The following is a 13,786-nucleotide window of genomic DNA, read 5'->3' as shown; positions in this document are numbered from 1 at the left end:
AATGGACTGTGTTAGAGCTATAGTACATCTTTTTCTTATGTCCCACTTTCCTGTTACAGGAGCTATGTTTGGATGGATTACTGGTAAATACAACTTGTGTCCTCACATTTGAGATCCAAACCCACTCCCCTCCATGCCCCCCAAGTAAGAGTGAGAATGAAGGGGAAATGGGATCCACGAGTTAGAGCCACCAATGTAATACTCAGAACAGGGCCAGGAGCTATAGGAACATGGGGGGAAAGGCCAGTGAGCGACTGGCGATTGTGGAGTTCTGGAGTCGAGCTTAGGAGGAATGGAGAAGCTTGGGTGGGAAGGCTCCCTGGCCAGGGTAGAAGGACTAGGTTTACAAGAAGATAAGGAGTTCTTTTGCAACAGAGCTTTAAGTGACAATATGGAAATAAAAAGGTAGAAGGCTTGAGGCCAGAAGGCTAAATTTTGCAAATGAAGTGCTCTATACTATGGTAATAGAGAGAGTGAGGAATTGGTACTATGGTCAAGCACGAGTAAAAAAAAGTCTTTGCCCAGGCCCATTAATTCCATATCTATTAGGTGCCCTTCTTACTCAGCTAAGTATTTGACTTTAGGCATCTGCATTGATGTCTACAACAACTGAACTCTATCCTTTTTAAATATTATGAAAGGTGAAAGAAAGTCCAAGAGGATTCAGTCACCTGAGGAGAAAGCTGTGATAGTGCTTTTAGTAAATGAAGTATTTTATTCTTAGGTTGTCCTGATAACCACAGGATCTGAAGAGATGCTACTGAGAAGTATTTCACTCTTTTTTTAAACCTGATGCAATTCTCTGTTTCTCCTTTCCACAAGATGAAACCTTTTCCAATTTAGCAACCCAATGGAAACTCCTATCTGAATGGTCCAGATGGAGCTTGAAGTCAGTTATTTTGGTCAGAGTTTCAGCAAGTCAGCTGATTGCCAACAGTTGCTCTTGTTCCCATAGAAACAGGTACCAAATAGTCAAACTTAGCAAAGATGTACATAAAGTTCTACCTCTTTTCTGTGACCTAGGGCTCATTTTGTTGGCACTGCCGTAATGCAAGCAGCCAGCCAAAGAATCATAAGATCTTCTGAAAATTATGTGAGGTACAGACTCAGGTGGGATAGTGATACATTTCCTCAATAAAGTATACAGACAGTGAGCCAACAGCAATAAAAGATCTGCAGTTTACCAGACAAAAAAGTAAATAAAAAGCATGACCCTCATCCCCCAATAAGTATGAGTTTTCCTCCTTGTAATTTAATGGCATTCATTTGTCCTAATGAGTAGGGAGCAAAATACATTGCTTGGGTTTCTTCTGTTATATCACATACAGACACGATGAAAACATTTGCTGCTGAAATCAAATTAATCTTTTTGTAATAAACACTTTCTGAAAAGCTGCAGCCTTACTATCTGAGTGCTTGCAAGCTGAGTGCTTGTTCTTTTGGGCAATATGTTACTCTCACTTACTCCTGCTGAAATTATTCCAGGTTTTTAATGGTGCAGAAGAGCAAAAGTTGGCTGAATATGGCCTTTGTGGCGTGTACTCCTATAGAAAGGCAACAATTTTACTTGACATTTAAACATGCTGAAAGGAAGAAGAAAAAATATGGTATCTTTCCCAGGGTGGGGCCCTTGCTGCCTTCAAAATGGCTGATTTTATGCACCACAGTTATTGATCTTGTAGACATATGAAGCACAAACAACGCTGTTCCAGACTGAGTAAGACTAATGGTGCTGGTGGTATTTCTACCATATGTGCATTTTCTTGCTAAATTCTTATCTCCTTCCCTAAGGCTAACACTTCTGAATTTTCCTGTTAAGACATTATGCTATTAGATGGACATCCATTCAAATCCAATCTCCAAAGAGATGAATTAAAAATTGGGGAAGATATCCACTCTGAAAGTTACTATAAAATAAAGCATCACTCTGGGAGCTCTCTTCTGTGTTGTGATATAATTTTACAAAATTTGCATGAATGTTTGTGAACAGTTTTGATGCCAATTTAGAACCTGATATAGGGAGACACAGAGCTTGTAATTCCCGCAGTCTTCAAGCTTCAGCAGCTTTGAGCTACTCCTAAGGGAGCAGGTGAATGAGCAAACTGAGCTAGCAACTGACAAAAGTAATAAAAGTCCTAGGGAAAAACAAAAACTCTTGCCTGGTTCCATGAGAAACATTTATTTCCAATATCATTTTTGCACTGTAACACAGCTACAAAAGATTTTTGATGGTTTTCATTAATAATGAACATTTGAGGATTTTACTTTAAGAGTAGCTGATAACAAAAGCACTTCCTTTCAACCTTATCTTCCTTTCAGTGAAAGAAAATAAATTTACATGTTATGATAAGTCAAAGAACTCTGAATTCTGCTTCGTTCTCTGCCTCTGAATTAATTCTGGTAGGCACAAACCTGCAAGTTCAGTCTGAAGCAGTTGTTAAGAGTTAAAAATGAGACAGATAAAGCTAGAATCTCCACTTTAGTGAGCTTTGCTTCTTGGTATCCAATACACCAATTTATTCATTTTCTCTTGTAGCCGACTCAGAAACTGAAATTCTTTTAATACTGAACATGAGGCTCAGTGTAGGCTTGTTTACATGCATAAGTTGGGACTCAAGTAAGCTTATAAGGCAAACTCTTACTAAATCAATTGGTTCACCAATTCAGAGACTGCAGCTTGTGCATAAAGGGGTACACGTGGTGTTATCTCAATTTTTTATAGCATTTGAATGGCTGAAGAAGGTCAGATCAAAGGTCCCTCTAACCTCAAAAGGCTGCAACAGATCGGTAAGTGATGTATAACCGGGAGAACAGGGACAGAGCAGGCATAAATACAATTCCCTAGAATACTTTGCTTTTCCCAGAGAGCTACAGGTCCTGGACTTCCTGTGCCAGAGGTAATACCTCTATATTAAAGAAATGCTGATAGATTTAAATTCCACAAACTTGTCTAATTGTTTAAGCCTATTCAAACATTTAGTATTTTCTGGCACGTAGTTTTAAGGCTTAACTGCATGTTGAATGAAGGATATGCGCTCCTTTGGTTTCTTTTCATCCTAGCCCTTCTCAGTTCAATCTGCAGCTTTGCTTCACCACACGGCCTCAAAATACCATTGCCTCACGCCTATCAATAAACAAATCTACAAGCCTGTTACAGTACAAAGCTGTACTGTAACTGAGAGCGAGAGAGACTGGCCCTGAAGATGGAAGGAGCAACTCCACAGAAACTCTCACGGGCTTCTGCAGAGCGCTAGGCAGGCTTTCACGGCGGTGCACGAGGTCAGGTCACCTTTCCACATCCAGCACAGCTCGGCCCCTGGAGCCTTGGCTTCTGTCAGCCCTAGCCTTCTGCATACAGATTTGCTACCCTAGTAACACACTGAACAGAGGGTTTTAATTTAACAACATAGCATGCATATTTGTGCTAGCATTCCTAGACAACATGAAGCAGAAATTGTATAGTAGCAAATGACCTAGTCCATCCTTTCTTGTGGTACTGAGTAATAGTATTTAACCTACAGATTATTATTATGTTACTATAACATATCATTATATTATAATGACTTACAAGTATCACATTTTCAACCATACATTTCCTTAGTACTCTCACCCCAAATATTTAGCATATCTCTATTCACTGGTAATTAAATAAAGATTATTAGGATATCACATAGGAAATAATGCAGCTACTCCAATAAATAAATGTTCTACACATAGATATATAGAGTAGTTACAGTTTACAGAAACTTCAACAGATATTTATACCAGACTGAACTGTCTCATCAATAAATTATGATCTATGTGAAGACAAAATAACCACTAGTAAATCAAATTAGTTATTATCCAAGGATACAGATTGTTTTTCATCTGTCTTTGCATGAAATTATACAGTAATACATTCAGCATTTTGCAGCTTTGCTTTTCGTCAGCAGATCATTTTTTATAAAAGCAAGCAGTAGGCCAGCTATCAGTGAAAAGCAGGCATCAAGCATCTCATTATTTGAGACATGAGAATGTAAAAGGAAAATATTGCTGTTTCAAAATCCTTCCTCTGCTGTCTGTAATTATTACTGTTGCTATGAATACGTTGCTTTTGAAAGCTGCCGGACTGGCATCAATGGACTCAGACTTTGTCTTCTGCATCCACAAGATCAGGATCAGCAGTGGCAGTACAACACTTGCCAGTCAGCCTGATGCTATATACCACCAGTTGTGTCATTTCTAAAAACTCAGGTTGCTCTGTATTCTTCAGTAGGACTTCAGTGTGCAGAAGTGCAGGCTAAGGAGGTATGAACCTCCATTCAAACCCAGGAGGTCTATATCTAGCAGTTGGATGGCAGGTTTGAAGCAGGTGGTTGAAGCAAAATGAGGTTTATTTACTTGGATGTCTGGTATTGGCAGAGGGCCCAGATTGTTCTGCATCATGAATTTTCTTTAAAGCTTCTCATTAAAATTGCTGCCCATCCCAAGTCTTTGGTGTTTTTAAAAAATATTTTGGATTATCACCCTGGATAAACATGACTATTCCAGTGTTTGAAGTATATAAACAGACACACAACCCCTTATCAGAGCATACAGAAGACTTCTAAACACGAATTAAGTAGGTTCCCAGAGTTGGCTCAAAGTTTCTCCACAATACCAGCAAAATTCTGTCCTTGTATGTGGAGTAGCAAAATTCCCTTTCGACTAGTTCCTGCAGGTGTTTTCCTCCCTCCTCCCGCCCCTCAAACTGCCAGAGAAGTCCTGTGCCAAGGGATGGCTAGGCAGTGTTGTCACTCCTCACCCTGCGTTTCCCTGTCTGGTTCCAAGTCCTGCAGGCTTGCTCTGTGCTTTGCAAAGGAGAAGGGCAGGGACCTCCGGCCACAGCAGGGGGAGGGATGGAGAACAGGAGCGACAGTCCCAAACGCCTGGGCTCTGGTCAGCACAGAAGCCTTACATCTGCCCACCACTTCTGAAGTCACCATATGGAGTACAGCAGGGAGTTTAGTATTACAGTAACAGTGGAAAAGCAAAACACCTTAAGATCCTGTCTTCTTCCTTGCTCCCTCAGCGCTGAGGCTCTATATTATGCTATAGGCTCTTTCAGCATTTCAGATCCTCCCCAGGGTTTATTCACTTCTCATACACACTGAACAGGTTACCTAGCCACTTCACTGTTAGACCACAACACTCCTGTTAGATCCTGAAGCACTCGTTCAGAGCGCTAGCCTACTGCATTGCCCTAACTCAAGCCATGTTAGGAAACTTTAAGGCAGAAACAATTTCTGAAATCTAATTTCACTATGGCTAATTTCCCTAGGCATTCTAGAAATTCCTTCTTTTTAAGGCATATATAGGTCAATCTAGTTTTTATCAGTAACTAGCATTTAATGAGAAAACTAATGCTTTCACCGCTTCAGATTTTTTTTTCCCCCAAGACTAACTCTGGTATTTTCAGAAATCTCTTTTCTAATATAAGCACACAAACAAGGAGCAAAAGGTATAGTATGGATGACTATCCCCTGGCCTATAGGTGACTATCCTGAAGTCCTCGTACTTCAGCAGGAGTCTCCATCAGTCCCTCCAGTACACACACAGTATTTGTTCTCCCACTTACTAACTTTTTTAAGGACTAAGGACACCTCACAATTCACCTTGATTAAAGAGCAGAGTATAGCTGAACTGGCTCAAAAGCATACCAAAAAGTACTTTTCACTTTGCACCCTAGTCCTTCCAATGCTCTGATAGTGTACTTTGAAGTAGACTGGAAAAATAGTCTGACACCTTACCACGTTGCGCGTAACTTGAGCAAGAAAGGGTCTAAGAACTGTGTGAGGGAAAGCAGCTTCCCTTCCCTATCCACAGGATTTAGTAACACCTTAATCTTTATGAGGATAGTTGGGCTTGGTGTTATGGGCATGATTCCTGTTAATGGCAACGATTGAATTTCTGATTTTTCTGCCTAGTATAACAAAGGCCTATTAATTCTGATTAAGATCCTAGCTCAGCTAGCCCAGAAGTTGAACTTTCTAAAACATCTAAAATGACTTCTTCAAATTAAACATCAGTAATTAGCTGTGGCATCTTGGTTTATAATTGTTCCAATAATTTGAAATGATAGTCTACTAACATTATTTCAAATATAGCTTAAACTATAGAATAGGAAAGAAATTGCTACCAAAATGTAAAAAAATAACTAGAAAAATCTTTTCTTTGGAAAGCAAGCATTTTGGGGCCATGGGGAGATTTTCAGTTTTCCTGTGAGAATCAGATGAGAGTAAAACAAATGGATGAAGACAGCTAGCTACAGAAGAACTGTGTTTATTAGATTCATGCAAAACTAGGTCAAAATTAAGTAAGATCACATGCCTTAAAAAGGAAAGGCCAAAAGTAAAGAAAGTGTGGAAAGGTATTCATTACCTATCAAGCTTAGAGGAAGATAAAACATGAAAACATTAAATGTCTTATAGATTACAATATTGTCAACATTAAGAATGTGTATTAAAAAGATTTGCATAACTGAGAATGATTTCGTATTGCATAAATTTAAATTGTAGGGGACTGCAAAAGGTTACAAACAGTAAATCATAGTTGTCACAAGACAAAATATTATCTTCCTGCCTATGTTTACTTGTCAAATGTACACAATGGCTTTCAGTCGAAAATTGAGATTTTGATTAAAATGAAATTTCTATAGATGGCATCTGTTTTCCATTTATGAAAATCAAATTTTCATTGAAACCTACAATTTTCATTAAAAAAAAAAAAAAAAAAGAAAGAAAGAAAGAAAGCAAGCAAGCCTCAGAGGTTCTTCAGAAAAAGAGCCTTTTTCTAATTAGCCCTACTATTCCCTTTGGATACCTTGGAACAAGGCCTGGAAGAAAACTCATTACAAAATAGTAAAGACAAATATTCAGAGACCAGAGGCAGTTCTGGAAAGGAGGGCTGTGGAAACAAAGACAAATGAGTGTTTTAAGAAAATATTTATGCTAGGCTGATTCAAACAACACTGTGTAACTTGTGAGTGAAAGGAAGAAAATAACAGGAGCAAACAGGTAATTATCTTGAGAGATGGATAGAGCACATATACCCCACCACTCCTTCCCAAACGATGGACCTCCTCAGGACCTTAGCTGGCCAACTGAGCTTTGCAGCCGGTTGAGGAGGAACGATGCCCTCAGCAAAGGGTACCAGGCAGCTTTCTCACAGCTGCCAAGTTCTCCCATTGGTAACTCCAAACTGTTACAACTGGCAGGGAAGTAACAGTGCCACTGCCTTGTGGGCACAAAACTGAATGGAGAAAGAAAAAAAAGCTAAAGAACATCCAGAGAAACAAAATAACCTATTTATCTACTCCTCCTCTATTTCCTATTCTGTCTCCCATAAAAGGATGCTCTTCTCATCATAACTGCTTAACAACGTCTTGCTTTTTAAACTTCCTTTATAACTCAAAGGTGGGAACCTTGTCCTTATGCTTGAGGGCAGATTGCTTTTCATATTTATAAATTTAGATGCCTTGTACTTGTCAAATGACTTTATTAATGTTAGACTGGGTGGGCTAAAAGGATGTTCCAAATGCAAAACCAAAGAACTGAAGGACAACGAGACAATGATGGAGCAAAAATGCAAGTTAGCAGACACAATTTACTGGCAGAATGTCTAACAAGTACTGTAAATTAAGCAGCCCCTTGCTACTACAAAGCAGTTGCAAAACAGAATAAGCAATTAAAGCAGAGAATCACATGCACAAAAGCTTCTGATTTCCATACATCTGTTTGCCCTAACGAAGTAGTAGTTATATCTCACTGCTTGGTGTATTCAGATCTGAGCTGTAAAGACAGTAGCAAAAGAAAGAGATTCTATTAAATTCATTGACCAGGTAAGATGCAGAAAAATTTAAATTGGCTAGGTTCAAATGCCAGTTCACATCACAAATAAGAATTAATTTTACCTATTGCTTTTTCTTGTCTGTTAGTATTAGAAAACCACCAGCTGGCAAAAAAAAAAAAAAAAAAAAAATGCTGGCTATCTGCTCCAGACTGGGACAACAGGGTTTTTGTACTTCAGGAAGATCCTGCTTTAAAAAGAGAAAATAGGCAAAAAAAAAAAAAAAAAAAAAAAAAAAAAAAAAAAGAAGAAAAGAAAAGAAAAATAGCACAGAGAGAAAAACTTATCTACCATCCAGGTAAGAAAGAGAACTCCATTATATTATTGAAGATGAGAGAAAGCAGAAGAGAGAGAAATGATAAAGTATTATTAATAAAGATAGTAAGTGTTGCTTATTTAAATTGAATAGTAAAAAGCATTCTTAGGGCTGCTGCCTGCAAGTTATCAGTGAATATAAACATTGTACTAATTATTATTGTGTGTACTCATTGTTACACTCATTCTTCTTCATTTTGGTCCTAGCCATTTATTTTCTTCAAAAAAGTCACAGGCCAGAACAATAAAAGTCAGCAGTGTTTATCTCACGTGGGCTGTGGGGTGAATGTTTATCCAATCCTCTGTCAGATTTGCTAGAGGAAAAAATACTAGAAATACTGTACCACGGGAATATTATCGTTTCTTTCTTCTGCTGCTGTCTGGGGTGCAAACTGCCTTAAGAAGTCTGGCAGTGCCAAAGACCATCACGTCAGCCCCAGGTAAATTGCCCAGTTTACAGATCTACCTGTGAATTCAACAAGGAGACTTTAAATGTTCTCTTCCTTTTTCTAAGGAAGGGGACTCGCACAGAAAACGAGGCTGATATCTGTCGGTTTGTCGGCAGGCTGCCTGCGGAGGGACGAGCTGTCAGGACGCCAGCAGTCCATCCGTACAGCATCGGGACAGCTGTACGACATTTACTTCCTATTATCTAACGCTGGATTGCCAGAGCCCTCAGCTGCACAGTGAACCAAGGCGCCTACGTCTCTCCTCCCCTTTTTAACACCGGGAGATCAGAGGCATCGGATGTAACCTGTGTTTTGTAGGTAGATGAAAAGAAAACAGAAGCGATCACTGGCCTGGATCCCCTTCTTCTTTGGCCACAGTATACACTCGTGTGATGAGGGAATGATGCCAAGTCCATGCTAAATGGCATAGAGGCCTAATCTGAGCCGTATATCAGCTATGCAGGAACAGCAACACTCTTACTTTGTTGCTGTGAAGTAGGAGGGAGGACTCCAACATCTCGCTGCTCCTGAGGTCCCTCAGATGAGAGATGTCAAACTAACAGAGTCCTACTGATCTGTGAAAAGTACAACTGGTAGAGACCACCCCTAGTTTTTGCACAGGTACAACATAATGAACATATTCTCTTTCCCTCTTCTTTCTACCAGACACTCAGAAGTTAGAGAAAGAAATCAATGAACAGCAACTTCAATTACAGCTCATTTTCTAGTATGTTCCAGCATGATGCACTAAGACAAACAGTAAATCTGAAGCTTACTCATTGTCTTTAAAGAATCTACCTTTTCTGACATTTAGACTGCAATTTAGGACACTTTGGTGCTTGGAATAAACTGTCTGTACTTTAATTCTATTTTTAAAAAAGCCTTCTTGATAAAAAGACATCTGTACATTAAGCTATAAAAATGTACACTAAGAAAAGAATAGCCATTGACTCTATAATCTACTGAGAAGCTTCAGCAGGGGCAATGTGAAATGGCACAGCCATGAAGCCTAATGTAATACCATGCCAGAGCATCAGCTTGCAGGAGGAAACAACATGGAGCAGTCAACCCACAACCCAGGTGATTCATCAGATGTCGTTACGAGTTGACAGTGTTTCCATTTTTCCTTTCCTAACTGATTACAGGACACTCACTGCTTACAGTCAGGGCTGACACTCACAAGAGAACGCGTATTTTTAGCCTTCTTGTTCTTGGTACCTCAGACCCTGATTCGGTACTGCAAGGGCTCCAGCAGCAGCAGCAGCCCAAAGAGCTCCTGCCTTTCCCCAGGCGCGCGCTCCCGGGCTGCGACACAGACCAGAGGAGCTGATCTGGGCCAAGGCGCGTGCCTGTGCCACCCCGCCGCCTCTGGCCTCGTGTCTTTGTCCAGCACTGATCATTTTCCCAGTCGTTCCCGGCAGCGAGTGGCAAGGACGCTGCTGCGCGGGAGCCGGAATAAGCAGCCTGGGGGCTCCCACCCACTTTTGTCACTGTCCCCCCCACCCCAGCTCCTGAAGCTTGTACCAGGTCTTACACGTCCACAGCAACGAGTCACGCTCCCCACTGCGGTTATCCTCCCGAGACGCGTTTCAAATACGTGACCGACAGAGCTGAACGCACTGATAAGACATTACGAATTAACAGCACTCCAAACATGACTTTCACTGTGCTTGTGCCCTGGCTTTTGATAAGTATACAGCCCCACGCTACACTTCATTCAAGGTGAGAACAAGAGTAAAAAGGAAGAGACTGATATCTATGATCCCCAATATTAATTTACTGCATATCGGATGTGTTCAAATACATTAAAACATGTGTTATGAAAAGATCTAAGGCGAAAATGGATTGCTCTGAGAATTTGTTTTCTCTATATCTGGCAATTTTCAGTTCACTGAAACATTTATTTGAATATGGACTAACATTTTCAGTGTTTAGTATTTTAATGAAAATGGATTTAGCAAGCATTTTCATTTTGTCAGATAATCACTTCCTACTGTATCTTTTTTATGAAAAAAAATTCAGCTTTATCAGTAATCTCAAAACAAGCAAAAATTCGCATTTTTACCCATAGTCAGACTGAAAGGAGTCAGATTTAACATTTTTGCTCCCCTGGGGCATTTGAGTATTGTCAGTATATTCCCTAGCTCTTCAACAGGGACTACTAGAAACAGAAAATTTTGTAAAATATTCACCAATCTGTATTACCATGTGAGTAAATATGTGAGTATAGAAATAAAGACCCAGCATCAACTGAATTTATTTTATAGAGGAGAATGAACAACACTAAGTTCTATGACTATGCATTTATATTACATAGCAAACTAACAGCTCTTTCTACTAACTTTTAACTAATTATAAAAATAATTAATGGAAATGATTAATTTTTAATTGTGCAAATGTTCAAAAAGAAATTGCATCGCTTACCTGGCTTCAAAGCTAATTCTGACTTTCTCCTGGGGTGAGTATTTGTAACAGAAGTGTTTGCATTTACAAAACTAATCTTCACAGGAATAACTAATCCACATGTCTTAAATGATGAGAAATTACGTGGAAGAATTAGCCGCTATTGAACATGTATAGATTAAAAAAAAAAAATCCTTCCCAAATCCAATATAATTAAAGAACAATTAAATTAGTAAAAATCTTGATTATCATGTTCCATAATGAGAAAGTGATTGATTTGTGAAATATGTTCATTACAGATTATCTCTTCTGCCCTACTATTTTCTGTCTTAATTGGAGAGCTCTTTAGTTATAACTTTGTGGTCCTACAATCCAGATTAGCATTGTGCAAAGAGAAATACTAACTGCTGGTTCTGATGGAGCAGTATTTTTAAAAAGTGGAAAATTACAGATTATTTAACAATGTATTTTAGGACTACTCCAAACATTGTTATCCATGTCACAGTCTCCAATTTTCTTTAATTAACAAGCTAGAGTACAATTATCTCAAAGACCACACAGTAAATCACATAGAAATGATACAAATTATAAGCACATTAGTTGAATGGATGGTTTATTAGCCATAATCATTCATGTTAATCATACTTTAGCTCTAAATGTTTGTGTTCCCATGTATTTTGCTTGCTTTTATTCTTGTGCTTCATTAGGTTGTTTTTGGCACCTCTTTTCTGTCAACTGATGATTCAAAATTGAGGAAAAAAATCACTAATTTTAAGTCTTCAAAGATTCACAGCTTTATATAAGCATCCAAGAGTTTAGAGGCTCGTTTGACATGGACATAAGTTATCTGCACATTATTTCTTCTTTTAAGTAGACATTGTTCCTCCTCGCTAGGACAATTTCTCCCTCATGGCAACTAGCTACCCTTACCCATTTCATCTTAGAATGAGAGTTAGAGAGAAAGGGATCTCAGGTTGTTATTCTCGCTGTGAACTTCAGATACTCACATTTCTAACAGAATCTCTTCTGGCTTTTAAATTACGTTGGAATCTAAATCCTTTGGTCAAACAAACAATTGCTCAAAGTTTCTAGGATTTCCTCTCTGATTGCAAATGAGAAAACAAGGTCAGTATTTTGTAAAACTCTAATGGAAATATATAACATTTTTCTTGACCACAGTGTGTTGTTTCTTTTCCTAAACTCATATCTGAAGATGAACGCTTTGAAAAGCACTAACTAGATATACTGGCAACAGCTCATTCCTAGGGATGATTCACTAAGCTGAACTAAGAACTTGAGTGTTTGGATAGTTAATGTATTGATGCAGCTTGGTAATGGCCACAGACCTAAGAACTGGCTTTTTCAAGATTAAGGAAAACAAAAGCCCTTAAATACTGAAGTCCTTAGAAGCAGTTACATCTACGATGTAGCACCTCAGGAAGAGCTCTGCTGGCAACATGGTCAATCTAGTCAAAAAGCAGGAGCTGAAAGAATAACTGTGCCTGAGAATATGAATCAGTTCATATTCTGATATATAGTTTCATATTTTTTAAAAATGACTATTATACTTTTCTGAACTGTGTTTGCCCAGTAACCCATCTCAGGAGTAAAACAAATGTAGAGTTTGACCAGAAAACACCAAAAATCCAGCAAGAACTCATGAATAAATATACTTAAGTGACTGCCTTGGGTATTGACACTTTACCACAGTGAACAGAGGAAATTATTCCAGAAGACTAACTATAGATGACAAATGCATTATGTTCCTTGTGCTGTACCACTCAGAGGAGTCGCAGAACAAAATTATACCATAGATCTGTAGGACATTCAGTGAATATATGATCAGAAAAACAGTATCTTTGCATTTACTGATAATACTTTGTGGGTGAAACTCCAAACTGTTCATAAGAAGGTTCCTCAGTTGAATAAATAATCTAAAGTGGTTTTGAGTCATAGACAATAAGGAAGCAACCACTTTTTCAACAGTCTCAAAAAAACCCCAACAAACCAGGATTACAAAGCTCATCTCAACACAAAGAAGCTCTTTTACATATATGAGTGTATATAGCTTCTAAGCCACAGTCCCTAGACAGACTTGTCACATATTAAACCAGTAATCAATGAGACACCTATTTTGGGTTTTTTTTTTCTTCTTCTTTTTTAGTTCCTTTGAATATACAGGTTCACTGACCACTCAGTTCTGTCTGCAGGCTCTGCTCTACTCAGAAAAAAATGTTTAACACATAAGAAATTGTTAGACCACTGATGAAACTTTAAAACTTCAGTCTCTACTGGTGATAAGAAAGGAAACAGTAGAAATGAGCAGATGGTACACCACATACCATCATTCTTCCAGAACATACACACATATAAAAACTGCTCTCTGTATGTAACAGAAACTGCCATGACTAATTCTGACGTCCTCTTTCCTAAGGAATCTCATTTTTCTGATCCAGTACAAGCAGCAGTAGGTAAAATGTGTGTGTGAACATGTGCATCTGTGAGAAACAGACTGGTTTTTGGTTTTTAAGGTAAATTTTGTTTTAATATCATTAAGTGAATGGCAGTTTTCTTCCAGATTTAGTCCATGATTATTTTATGCTACCAATGAAATATGGGCGTAAGAGAAAACAGTTTAGTTTCAATAGGATATTACACTAATTTCATCTAAAATAATTTATCATGTTCTCTACAAGCTCTTCACTGCTTTAATTGATTTATTTCAATTGATTGAGTTTGGATAGCTTGAACTA

Source organism: Rhea pennata, chromosome 4, assembly GCF_028389875.1.
Source record: "Rhea pennata isolate bPtePen1 chromosome 4, bPtePen1.pri, whole genome shotgun sequence".
Lineage (NCBI taxonomy): Eukaryota > Metazoa > Chordata > Aves > Rheiformes > Rheidae > Rhea > Rhea pennata.
Note: the sequence above shows the minus strand (reverse complement) of the source record.